This window comes from Neomonachus schauinslandi, unplaced genomic scaffold (assembly GCF_002201575.2).
Source record: "Neomonachus schauinslandi unplaced genomic scaffold, ASM220157v2 HiC_scaffold_716, whole genome shotgun sequence".
In the NCBI taxonomy this organism is placed as follows: domain Eukaryota; kingdom Metazoa; phylum Chordata; class Mammalia; order Carnivora; family Phocidae; genus Neomonachus; species Neomonachus schauinslandi.
Window position 1 is genome coordinate 1 of NW_025409406.1, and position 13,036 is coordinate 13,036.

General features: G+C 39.6%; 2 pseudogenes; both read right to left on the bottom strand.

Annotated features, from left to right (window-relative positions):
• Positions 1-936: 936 nt before the first annotated feature.
• Positions 937-1,513, bottom strand: LOC123323763 (annotated as a pseudogene).
• Positions 1,514-6,699: 5,186 nt separating this feature from the next.
• On the bottom strand, positions 6,700-7,614 carry LOC123323762 (annotated as a pseudogene).
• Positions 7,615-13,036: the final 5,422 nt, after the last annotated feature.

Here is a 13,036-nt window from a genome sequence, read left to right on the forward strand (position 1 = left end):
TTGAACATGCTCACTTCTTAGAAGAATTTGGGGGAGCCTGACCAAAGGGTCCAAATTCTGTTTTTAATAACTGATACAAAGGCAGAGGGGCTCCTCCCAAGTAGCAGTGCCACCAGGGGCTGGCCCAGCCCCACACTCACCTGTGTCGTGCTCCCAAGCAAACCCTCATGCTCCTGCTGCAGGGAGACCTTTTCTTTTTAGCGGTTCTGTGTCCAGGAGCTCTCTGTGTGAATGAGGTGAGCACAGACTCCACATGGGTATTTGAAGGATTGGAATCAAAGTATTTTTCAACACGGCTAGGCAGAGTCCATGTGTCAAACGGCCCGTCTCCAGTTTGTCCTAATTCCTCACCACGCATTTGTAGACCTAGGACCACAGACTTTTGCTACGTCCTCATAATCACCCCTCATGTCCATCCTAATTTATGATTCATATTCTGTGCCTGGAAAGAGTCCCTGTATTTAACAATAACACCTACAACATAAAACAATCCCCCGTGACAACTTATATGGTCACAAAACATTAATGATCTTCTGTAGACCAAGCAAATGTTTTTAAGTATAATTGTCATGCATCAAATTCACAGCCAGAATCCCCAAGATCAAAAAAAAATATTTGCACAATATACATAATAATTTAAAATACACACACACACACACACACAAACATATACACACACAGTCACACACACTTCTTACAGAACCGTGCTTTGGGAAACCCCATTTGTTGAGTGCCACTGAGGGCATATTTTGCTAACCTGCTGCTCCAGGTATTTTTGTTTGGAAAATCTATCACAGTACGGCACAGCTGTTTATTGGATGAGCAGAAAAAAGATATGCTTGTGGCAACCAGAAAGTTTTAAGGTCTTCCAACTTGTATGAAATGCACCTGAAGAAACGCTTCCATGATTGCAGGATGCCAAGTTGCAAGAAAGCTTCAGGACACATAGCTTGTTGGCCTTGTCCCATATCGTCACATAATCTGATCATGTGCGCATTTCACAAGAGGTTCCTATTGTTCTGCTAGTTTGGTATTGAGGATTTGCTCATACTCCTCCTGAATTTTCTCTTCATGGTCTTTTAAGAGATGCTCACGTATCATTCTGACTTGTCGGAGGGGAAAAGAGGGCTGGTCCTTCTTCATCCTGGAGGAACCTGGAGAACTAGGGACTGTGAGTGCTGAGGAATGAGGCTGACTTTCCGAAGTAGAAGCTTCACTCTGATTCAGAACAGCTTCTAAATGTCTCCACCTCTGATAAGGACTATATTCTTGTTTTATGTTCTGAAAAGTTTGTTCTAGTGTTGGAAGGCATGGATTGTTTTGGGGCAGGGTGTGGTGCTGCAGAGTCGGTGATGGGGTCTTCTCTGGAGAAGCAGTGGCGTCTCTGTGTCCGGGGGGCCTGACCTGGAGTGGGGCCGGGCAGAGGGGCACAGCACCGCCACTTTGGGGAAGCAGGACTCCACAGCCCGGGCTCGAACTCCCTGGGCTGTTTCAATGTCGCCCCACACACCATGCCTCAGGGGCCAGGGACCAGGGGCAGACGTGGAGGTAACTGCAGCCCCTCCTCCGACAGTGAAGCTCACAAGCCAGGCCGGCCCCAATCCCGAGTCATACGTTATTTGTAAAAAAAAATCGATAAGCTGCAATTTACTAAAATGAAAATCTTATGATCTCTGAAAGGAAAAACTCAAAAATAAACAGCAAGCTCCAGACTCAGAAAATCTTGAAAAAAAGGATCTCTTTCCAAAGGATATATGTGAAAAACAATTGTGTTCTAAATATACAAGAACACTTGAAATCAACAATGAAGAAAATAACTTAAGAAAACAGACTGAGTCCCATAATAAACCATTCACTAAATAAGATAGATTGCAGCGGAGGAGCAAGATGGCGGAGGAGTAGGAGATCAAAATTTTGTCTGGTCCTAGGAAATCAGCTAGATGGGGATCAAACCACTCTGAACATCTACGAACTCAACAGGATATCGAAGAGAAGAATAGCAGCAACTCTCTGAACAGAAAAGCCACTGCTTTCTGGAAGGTAGGACGTGTGGAGAAGTGAATCCGAGGTGATATTTGGGAGGAGAGACGGCGGGGGAGGGGTTTCTGTTGGCCGCTTCTGGCAAGTGATAGAGCAGCCGAGCACAAAATTGGAACTTTGAGAAGTCGGCTCCGCTGAGGGACGTTGCTCCAGTGGCCAAGCGGGGGGTGGAACCCTTGTGGGACAGTGTGGTCTCAAGACCCTCGGAGACACAGAAAGACCGGAGGTGCCTGAGTGCAGCCGAGCTCCCAGGTATCGGAGCGGGGAAGCTGGCTGCAGAGACAGAGCCAAGGAGTCAGCTCTCAGCTCAGGGTTGCCATAAACTGTGATCCGGGGCACAGTTGGGCCACTTCTCCTCCAGCAGGGACCCAACAAGTTGCAGATCCGGGGAGACTCCCCTTCCTCCCCCGGGAGGAGCAGCACAGCAGCCACCTCAGGAATCTGCTGGGTTCGGAGACTCCACCCGGGGTCGGGTGCCAGAGATAGAAACGCTCCATCACAGGCTGAGTGATCACAGGGTGCAGCCAGAGACTGGGGAGATGGGAGTGATTGACTGCTTTTTTCTGGGGGCTCACTGAGGAGTGGGGCCCCGAGTTCTCAGCTCCTCTGGGGCGGAGATTGGGAGGCCACCATTTTCACTCTCTGCCTCCAAAGCTGTACAGAAAGCTTGCAGGGAACAAAAGCTCCTGAGAGCAAACCCGAGCAGATTACTTAGTGCTGCCCCCAGCAAGGGCAGGGTAATTACTCCTCGGGAAAAGACATTTGAGAACCTTGGCAACAGGACCCTGCGCCAAAAGATCAGCAAGAACAGCCAGCCGAGGGGCACCTGGGTGGCTCAGTCGTTAGGCGTCTGCCTTCGGCTCAGGTCATGATCCCAGGGTCCCGCATCAGGTTCCCTGCTCCTCCGGAAGCCTGCGTCTCCCTCTCCCACTCCGCCTGCTTGTGTTCCCTCTCTCACTGTATCTCTCTCCATCAAATAAATAAATAAAATCTTAAAAAAAAATCAGCCAGCCATGACCAAGTTTACCAATCAATGAGAATGGCAGATCTCCAGCACTAGGGAAATACAGCACATGGATTTCATGGCTTTTTCCCCATGATTCTTAGGCCTTTCAAATGGAATATTTTTAATTTTCTTTTTTTTCTTTTGCTTTTTAAATTTTTTTTTCTTTTTCCGTTTTTCAACCAACAACTTATCATTCCTTTTTTTTTTTTTAATATTTTTCATTTAAGAGTCATATTCTATCCCTTCATAGTAGTTTAACATTATTTTTGGTATATATATACATATATATATGTATCTAAATCTAAGATTTTGGGATACAGTTGCTTCTAACAGACCAAAATATACCCTAAATCTCTAGTGTATGGCTTTGTTCTAGTCTCCTGCCTGATCACATTCTCGCTCTCTCTTTTTTTTATTCCTCTTCTTTCTTTTTTCAAACAACTTCTTATCAATTCTTTTATAATTTTCATCTTTCCAGTCATATTCCATTGCTTCATCATATTTAACCTTATTTTTGTACATATGTGAGTTTTTCTTTCTCTAAACTTTTGGGAGGCAGTTTCTTCTAACAGACCAAAATACACCCAAAATCTAGTGTGTGGCACTGATCTATGAACCAGCCTGATCATATTTGATCATATCTGTTTTTTTTTTAATCTTTTTCTTTTTTTTTCTTTTTTCTTTCCCTTTCTTTTCCCCCAGTTTCAGGTCTTTTCTGATTTGTTTAGTGTATATGTTTCTGGGGTCATTGTTACCCTCTTAGCATTTTGTTCTCTCATTCATCTATTGTGCTCTGCACAAAATGACAAGATGAAAAAATCACCTACTCAATATGGACATTAGTACAATGTTGGACCTAGAGTTCAGAATCATGATTTTAAACATACTAGCTGGGCTTGAAAAAAGCATGGGAGATATTAGAGAAACCCTTTCTGGAGAAATAAAAGAACTAAAATCTAACCAAGTCGAAATCAAAAAGGCTGTTAATGAGGTGCAATCAAAAATGGAGCTCTAACTCCTAGGATAAATGAGGCAGAAGAAAAAATTAGTGATATAGAAGACCAAATGTTGGAAAATAAAGAAGCTGAGAAAAAGAGAGATAACCAACTACTGGACCACGAGGGCAGAATTCGAGAGATAAGTGATACCATAAGACGAAACAATATTAGAATAATTGGGATCCCAGAAGAAGAAGAAAGAGGGAAAATGGGCAGAAGGTATATTGGAGCAAATTACAGCAGAGAACTTCCCTAATTTGGGGAAGGAAAAAGGCATCAAAATCCAGGAGGCACAGAGAACCCCTCTCAAAATCAGTAAAAATGGGTCAACACCCCAACATCTAATAGTAAAACTTATGAGTCTCAGAGACAAAGAGAAAATCCTGAAGGCAGCTCGGGACAAGAGGTCTGTAACCTACAATGGTAGAAATATTAGATTGGCAACAGACCTATCCACAGAGACCTGGCAGGCCAGAAAGAACTGGCATGATATATTCAGAGCACTAAATGAGAAAAGTATGGAGGCACGAATACTATATCCAGCTAGGCTGTCATTGAAAATAGGAGAGATAAAAAGCTTCCAGGACAAACAAAAACTAAAGGAATTTGCAAACACAAAACCAGCCCTACAGGAAATATTGAAAGGGGTCCTCTAAGCAAAGAGAGAGCCTAAAAGCAACATAGACCAGAAAGGAACACAGACAATATACAGTAACAGTCACCTTACAGGCAATACAATGGCACTAAATTCCTATCTTTCAGTAGTTACCGTGAATGTAAATGGGCTAAATGCCCCAATCAAAAGACATAGGCTATCAGATTGGATTAAAAAACAAGACCCATTGATATGCTGTCTACAAGAGACTCTTTTTAGACCCAAAGACACCCCCAGATCAAAAGTGAGGGGGTGGAAAGCCATTTGCAATGCTAATGGACACCAAAAGAAAGCTGGTATGGCAATCCTTATATCAGACAAATTAGATTTTAAACCAAAGATTATAAGAGATGAGGAAGGATACTATATCCTACTTAACGGGTCTATCCAACAAGAAGATCTAACAATTGTAAATATCTATGCCTCTAACATGGGAGCAATTACTTATATAAGGCAATTGATAACAAATAAAGTCTTAAAAAATAAAGTCTTAAAAAATATTTTTCTTCTTTGCACTAATTTTTAGGATAAAATGCTAAAAATGTTACAAAATGTAACCCTATATGTGTACCTAAAACAAGACACAATTTTAACACACACCTTAAATATTTTGTGTTTGCTTCTAGAAAGGATGAGTACTTTCATTGTACCACAACTAATGCATATATGTAAGTGTATGTATATATATTTCTCACTTCAGTAACAAAGGTTTCAAAACAAACTATTCAATGAACAATGGATATTTCAAGTGGAGTTCCGAAAAGTTTTGTTTTTTTCTTTGAAACGTCCAGGTGAGGGCACAGTGATGCATGTCTTTGTACTGGTTTGGGATTTAATGTAGTTCTGACATTTTGTTTCCCAAATTCCCTCTCAATTAAGTTTGAAAGGGGGCAAAAATAGAAGTTGCTTGTGCCTGCTGGATTGTTTTTGGCCCCTCTACATCACTTTCTCTGTACAGAGGTGTAGCCCTCTCACTCAGACATTCACAATACAAAAAAGATCCAGGGGTAATAGGACAGGGGTGCAATTGATGTATGGAGGTTCTTACACGCAATATTTGTTTACATTATTGTGCAAGAAAACAGGGATGGTGGATTTCAAAGGGAAGTGTTTTCATGATTTAGAACTCATAGTAATAGAAACTGAATGCTAGTTCTTCAATAACTCTTAATAAATGTTATTCTTTCTAAATAATATTTAATGCATTGAGTATATCAAATAAGTTACATAATGTATTAGTATATTAAAATACATAATAATATATGATTTATTAAATACTAAAATACATTGGTTTATGTTTCTGTTTTATTGAGGTATAATTGATATAATTCTACTGTTCTTAGGTGTACTGCATAAAAATTTGATATATCTGTATATTATAAAATAATTATCAAAATAAATTTAGTTATCATCTGTCACCACACAGAGCTACAATTCATTTTGTTATGATGAGAACTACTAAAACCTACACTCTCAGCCACTTTCTTATATACAACAGACCATTGTTAGCTACAGTCACCATGCTCTACATTACATCACAGGACTTACTTATTTTTAACTTATGTATCATATAACTAGAATTTTTACCTCTTGAACACCTGCACCCATTTTGCCTATAATTTTTTATGAATTTTTGATAGCTGCTTGTAACCTTGGAATTATAATTTTACTGTTTCATGAAATAGAAAAGTTATATGGATAGATCCCATATAATGTGATTGTATTATAAAAGTCAATTTTTATAAGTTCTTAGAATTTTTCATGGGAGGGAAGAGTACATTTCTGGATGTATGTATTTATAAAACAAATACCTGTAAAACTTTTTATTATTTTCATTGGAGGTTTGGAAAAATCCACTTTCCACTCTTGAGGGATAGAAACTTTGATTTTCTTTCTAAAGATATGACTAATGGATAATCTCTAAGCATTGAATATTGATATAGAAAACACATGCTTCAAGCATTTTTATTACTATCTTTAATGGAGAAAGTTACTTTGAGCATATTTTTCATTGCCTTCAGAACATCTTTATTCCTAAAACTGTAGATGATAGGGTTCAGTGTGGGTGTGAGGATGGTATAGAATATTGCCAAATACTTGTCCTGGCCCGGAGTGTGGTATGATTTGGGTCTCATGTATGTGAAAATAAATGGCCCATAGTACATTGTGACCACAATCATGTGGAAGGAACAGGTAGAAAATGACTTTTTCTGTGCTTCTGATGATTTCATTTGAAGAACAGTAAGGAGAATTTGGACATAAGAAGCAAGGATTAGGGAGGAAGGGACAAGGAGAAAAATTAAGCCACTTACATAAACTCCTCATTCATAGAGTGTTGTGTCCACACAGGACAACTTCAACATGGCAGGGACTTCACAGAAAAAGTGATCAATGGCTCTTGGGCCACAGAAGGGCAACTGGAGTGCATAAGCTGTGTGGACTATGAAGTTGACGGTCCCAACAATCCAAGACCCTCTAGCCATGAGAATGCGGACATAGTCATTCATAAGAATGGGATAGCGCAGTGGGTGACAGATGGCTACATAGTGATCGTAAGACATTGCTGCCAGGAGAAGGTACTCACCACCCAGGAGGGTGAGGGATAGAAATATCTGGAAGCCACAACCTGCGAATGAAATAGTTCTGCTGCCTGACAGAAAGTCAGTGACCATTTTGGGAACAATGTTGGAAATATGCAAGATGTCCATGAAAGACAGATGGCTGAGCAGGAAATACATTGGAGTATGGAGTCTTGAGTCCCTGAGGATAAGTAGGAACATGATTGTGTTTTCTGTTATAGTCATAATAAAAATGATGAATATAAAGGAGATGAAAACTAGACTTGATTGAGAAGAAGAAAAGAGTCCTAAAAGAATGAAATCACTGGTGAAATTGTGATTCTCATGCCCCATCATGAACTCCACTCTTTTCCTAAAATAGAAAAAAATAGAGCTAAAATGCAGTGGCATAAATCTCAAACTCATTTACATTTAGAAGCATAATAAAATGAGAGTGATGCATATTTTGCAGTTCAAGTCAACAGACTCTCAACCAGCTTTGGAAGTGGGCTTGGTTTACAACATGGCCATTTATTTGTTTGAATCAACTGATGATATTGGTCTATTGAGAAAGCTGTTAGCTCCATGTTGTCTTAATTCCGTATTCTTAAATGCAGTTCAATTTTTTGTCAAAGGTCACTTTTTAAATGAGACCTACCCTGAACAGTGTACTTAAAATCTCAGTAACCCCCGACTTGCCTATTTCTCCTTACTGTGCTGTCATTTGATGTATTCTGCAAATCACTTTTCATCTTTTACATATTCAATAAACTTATGAAATAAATTTATTTTTTATGGTCATTCTAACTCATCAGAACTTAAACTTCCCAATGTGAAATCATTGTTTTGCCCTCTGTATAAACTGAATGGCTACACAATGCCTGGTATATAGTAGTTGCTCAATATTATCCCTTAAATACCTGAATAAATGAGTAGCATATGGAACTCAATTTTCTGTCTCATTTTTTATTTGGATAAAGCTTAAAGAAAATGAAATGTATTATTTATACATCTTTCTAAAATCATCAGTAATGATACACTATAAAAACTAGCTTAATCTGTATTTATAATTTAATCTGTAATTTGTAAATATCAGCATTTAAATGTAAAAAATGAAAATTTTATTCAGTTAAAATGAGAATATATTTTAATTGGGCCAGTTTTATTAACTCCTCAGAATTGAATTATATTTCATTAATTCTTTATATAGAGAATCATATAGTTTCCTAAATAATGAAATTGTTTAGATGTGGGTAGTGACTTAAGTGTTCCCTTTACTCTATGTGCACAAATTCACTATGTATGATCTATCCCTCCAATAAATAGATATACATGCATACATACTTATACACACAGAGAGAATTTAAGAAAACACTGCTGCAAATCATGAAAAATAAATAACATATAAAACAAGTTATTTGCCTTCTTTAAGAACTATTCATGGGGGGGCAGAGAAAGATGGCGGAAGAGTAGGAGACCTGGATTTCGTCTGGTCTCAGGAATTCAGCTGGATAGGGATCAAACCATTCTGAACACTTACAAACTCAACAGGAGATCGAAGAAAAGAAGAGCAACAACTCTCTCATCAGAAAAGCGATCACTTTCTGGAAGGTAGGACGTGCGGAGAAGTGAATCCGAGGCAATATTCGGGAGGATAGATGGCGGGGAAGGGGCCTCCGGTGGCCGCTTCTGGCAAGTGATAGAGCCGCAGAGCACAAAATTGGAACTTTTAAAAGTCTGTTCCGCTGAGGGACATCACTCTGGTGGATAAGCGGGGTGTGGAACCCTCCGGGACAGTGTGGTCTCAGGACCCACGGGTCACAGAAAGACCGGGGGTGCCTGAGTGTGGCAGAGCTCCCAGGTATCGGAGCAGGGAAGCCAGCTGCAGAGGCGGAGCCCAGGTGCGGGCTCTCAGCTTGGGGTTGCCATAAAACGTGATCCGCGGCACAGTCGGGCCACTGCTCCTCCAGCAGGGACCCAACAAGCGGCAGATCCGGGGAGACTCACCTTCCTCCCCCGGGAGGAGCCGCGCGGGAGTGCACCGCAGGGATCTGCTGGGTTTGGAGACTCCACCTGGGGTCAGGTGCCAGAGATAGAAATGCGCAGTCACAGGCCGGGTGAGCACGGAGTGCGGCTGGAGACCGGGGAGACGGGAGGGACTGACCGCTTTTCTCTGGGGGCTCACTGAGAAGCGGGGCCCCGAGTTCTCGGCTTCTATGCGGCGGAGATTGGGAGGCCACCATTTTCACTCTCTGCCTCCAAAGCTGTACAGAAAGCTCGCAGGGAACAAAAGGCCCGGAGAGCAAACCTGAGCAGATTACTTAGCTGGGAGGGGGCAAGGGCAGGGAAATTCTGCCTCCCCCAAAGAAATTTGGAAACCATGGCAACAGGCCCCTCCCCAGAAGATCAGCGAGAACAGCCAGCCAAGACCAAGTTTACCCATCAATGAGAACGGCAGAACTCCAGCTCTAGGGGACTACTCCACATAGAATTCCTGGCTTTTTTACCATGATTCTGTAGTCTTTCAAAGTTAATTTTTTTTAACTGTCTTATTTTCTTTTTTTTTCTTTTTGAATTTTTCTTTTTCCCTTTTTCAACCAAATCTTATCAATCCCTTTAAAAAAAAAAAACATTTTTATTTTTCATTTTTAGGGTCATATTCTATCCCTTCATAGTAGTTACCCGTATTTTTGGCTTATATATATAAGTTGTTCTCTCTTTAAAATTTTGAGATAGTTTCTTCTAACAGATCAAAATATACCCTAAATCTCTAGTATATGGTGTTTTCTATTCCCCTGCCTGATCGCATCCTCTCCCTTTTTTTTTCTTTTTTTAAATGCTCTTCTTTCTTTTTGCAAACAACTTCTTATCAATTCCTTTTATAAAATTTTTTATAATTTCCATCATTACAGTTATATTCCATCCCTTCATCATATGAACCCTTATTTTTGTACATATATAAGTTTTTCTTTCTTTAAAATTTTGGGAGACACTTTCTTCTAAAAGACCAAAATACACCCCAAATCTAGTGTGTGGCACTGATCTATATACCATCCTGATCATATTTGATCACATTCTGTTTTTTTGTTGCTGTTGTTTTGTTTTGTTTCTTTTTGTATTTATCTTAATCTTTTTCTTTTTTTTCTTTTTCTTTTTTCTCTCTTTCCCTTTCTTTTCCCACTGCTTCAGGTTTTTTCTGATTTGTTTAGAGTATATTTTCTGGGGACGTTGTTACTCTGCTAGCATTTTGTTCTCTCATTAATCTATTCTCCTCTGCACAAAATGACAAGACGGAAAAAATCACCTCAACAAAAAGAACAAGAGGTAGTACTGACTGCCAGGGACCTACTCAATACGGACATTAGTACGATGTCAGATCTAGAGTTCAGAATCATCACTTTAAAGATACTAGCTGGGCTTGAAAAAAATATGGAAGTTATTAGAAAAACCCTTTCTGAAGAAGTAAAAGAACGAAAATCCAACGAAGTAGAAATCAAAAAGGCTATTAATGAGGTGCAATCAAAAATGGGGGCGCTAACTGCTAGAATAAATGAGGCAGAAGAGAGAATCAGTAATATAGAAGATGAAATGATGGAAAATAAAGAAGCTGAGAAAAAGAGAGAGAAACAACTACTGGATCACGAGGGCAGAATTCGAGAGATAAGCGATACCATAAGACGAAACAACATTAGAATAATTGGGATCCCAGAAGAAGAAGAAAGAGAGAGAGGGGCAGAAGGTATAATGGAGCAAATTATAGCAGAGAACTTCCCTAATTTGGGGAAGGAAACAGGCATCAAAATCCAGGAAGCACAGAGAACCCCTCTCAAAATCAATAAAAATAGGTCAACACCCCGACATCTAATAGTAAAACTTACGAGTCTCATAGACAAAGAGAAAATCCTGAAAGCAGTTCAGGAGAAGAGATATGTAACCTACAAGGGTAGAAACATTAGATTGGCAACAGACCTATCCACAGAGACCTGGCAGGCCAGAAAGGACTGGCAGGATATCTTCAGAGCACTAAATGAGAAAAATATGCAGCCAAGAATACTATATCCAGCTAGGCTGTCATTGAAAATTGAAGGAGAGATAAAAAGCTTCCAGGACAAACAAAAACTAAAGGAATTTGCAAACACAAAACCAGCCCTACAGGAAATCTTGAAAGGAGTCCTCTAAGCAAAGAGAGACCCCAAAAGCAACATAGACCAGAAAGGAACACAGACAATATACGGTAACAGTCACCTTACAGGCAATACAATGGCACTAAATTCCTATCTTTCAATAGTTACCCTGAATGTAAATGGGCTCAATGCCCCAATCAAAAGACACAGGCTATCAGACTGGATTAGAAAACAAGACCAATCGATATGCTGTCTGCAAGAGACTCATTTTCGACCCAAAGACAGCCCCAGATTGAAAGTGAGTGGGTGGAAAACCATTTACCATGCTAATGGACACCAAAAGAAAGCTGGGGTGGCAATCCTTATATCAGACAAATTAGATTTTAAACCAAAGACTGTAATAAGAGATGAGGAAGGACACTATATCATACCTAAAGGATCTATCCAACAAGAAGATCTAACAATTGTAAATATCTATGCCCCTAATTGTAAATATCTATGCCCCTATGCAGCCAATTATATAAGCCAATTAATAACAAAAGCAAAGAAACACATTGACAACAATACAATAATAACGGGTACTTTAACACCCCCCTCACTGAAATGGACAGATCGTCTAAGCAAAAGATCAACAAGGAAATAAAGACTTTAAATGACACAGTGGACCAAATGGACTTTACAGACATATTCAGAACATTCCACCCCAAAGCAACGGAATACACATTCTTCTCTAGTGCCCATGGAACATTCTCCAGAATAGATCACATCCTAGGTCATAAATCAGGTCTCAACCATTAACAAAAGATTGGAATCATTCCCTGCCTATTTTCAGACCACAATGTTTTGAAACTAGAGCTCAATCACAAGACAAAAGTCAGAAAGAACTCAAATACATGGAGGCTAAATAGCATCCTACTGAAGAACGGATGGGTCAACCAGGAAATTAAAGAAGAATTAAAAAAATACATGGAAACCAATGAAAATGAAAACACAACTATTCAAAATCTTTGAGATGCAGCAAAGGCAGTCCTAAGAGGAAAGTATATAGCAATACAAGCCTTTCTCAAGAAACAAGAAAGGTCTCAAATACACAACCTAACCCTACACCTAAAGGAGCTGGAGAGACAACAGCAAATAAAGCCTCAACCCAGCAGAAGAAGAGAAATAATAAAGATCGGAGCAGAAATCAATGAAATAGAAACCAAAAGAACAGTAGAACAGATCAAAACTAGGAGCTGGTTCTTTGAATGAATTAACAAGATTGATAAACCCCTGGCCAGACTTATCAAAAAGAAAAGAGAAATGACCCAAATGAATAAAATCATGAATGAAAGAGGAGAGATCACAACCAACACCAAAGAAATACAAACAATTATAAGAACATATTATGAGCAACTCTATGCCAGCAAATTAGATAACCTGGAAGAAATGGATGCATTCCTAGAGATGTACCATCTACCAAAACTGAACCAGAATGAAATAGAAAACCTGAACAGACCTATTACCACTAAGGAAATTGAAGCAGTCATCAAAAATCTCCCAAAAAACAAAAGCTCTGGGCCAGATGGCTTCCCAGGGGAATTCTACCAAACATTTCAAGAAGAATTAATACCTATTCTTCTGAAACTGTTCCAAAAAATAGAAATGGAAGGAAA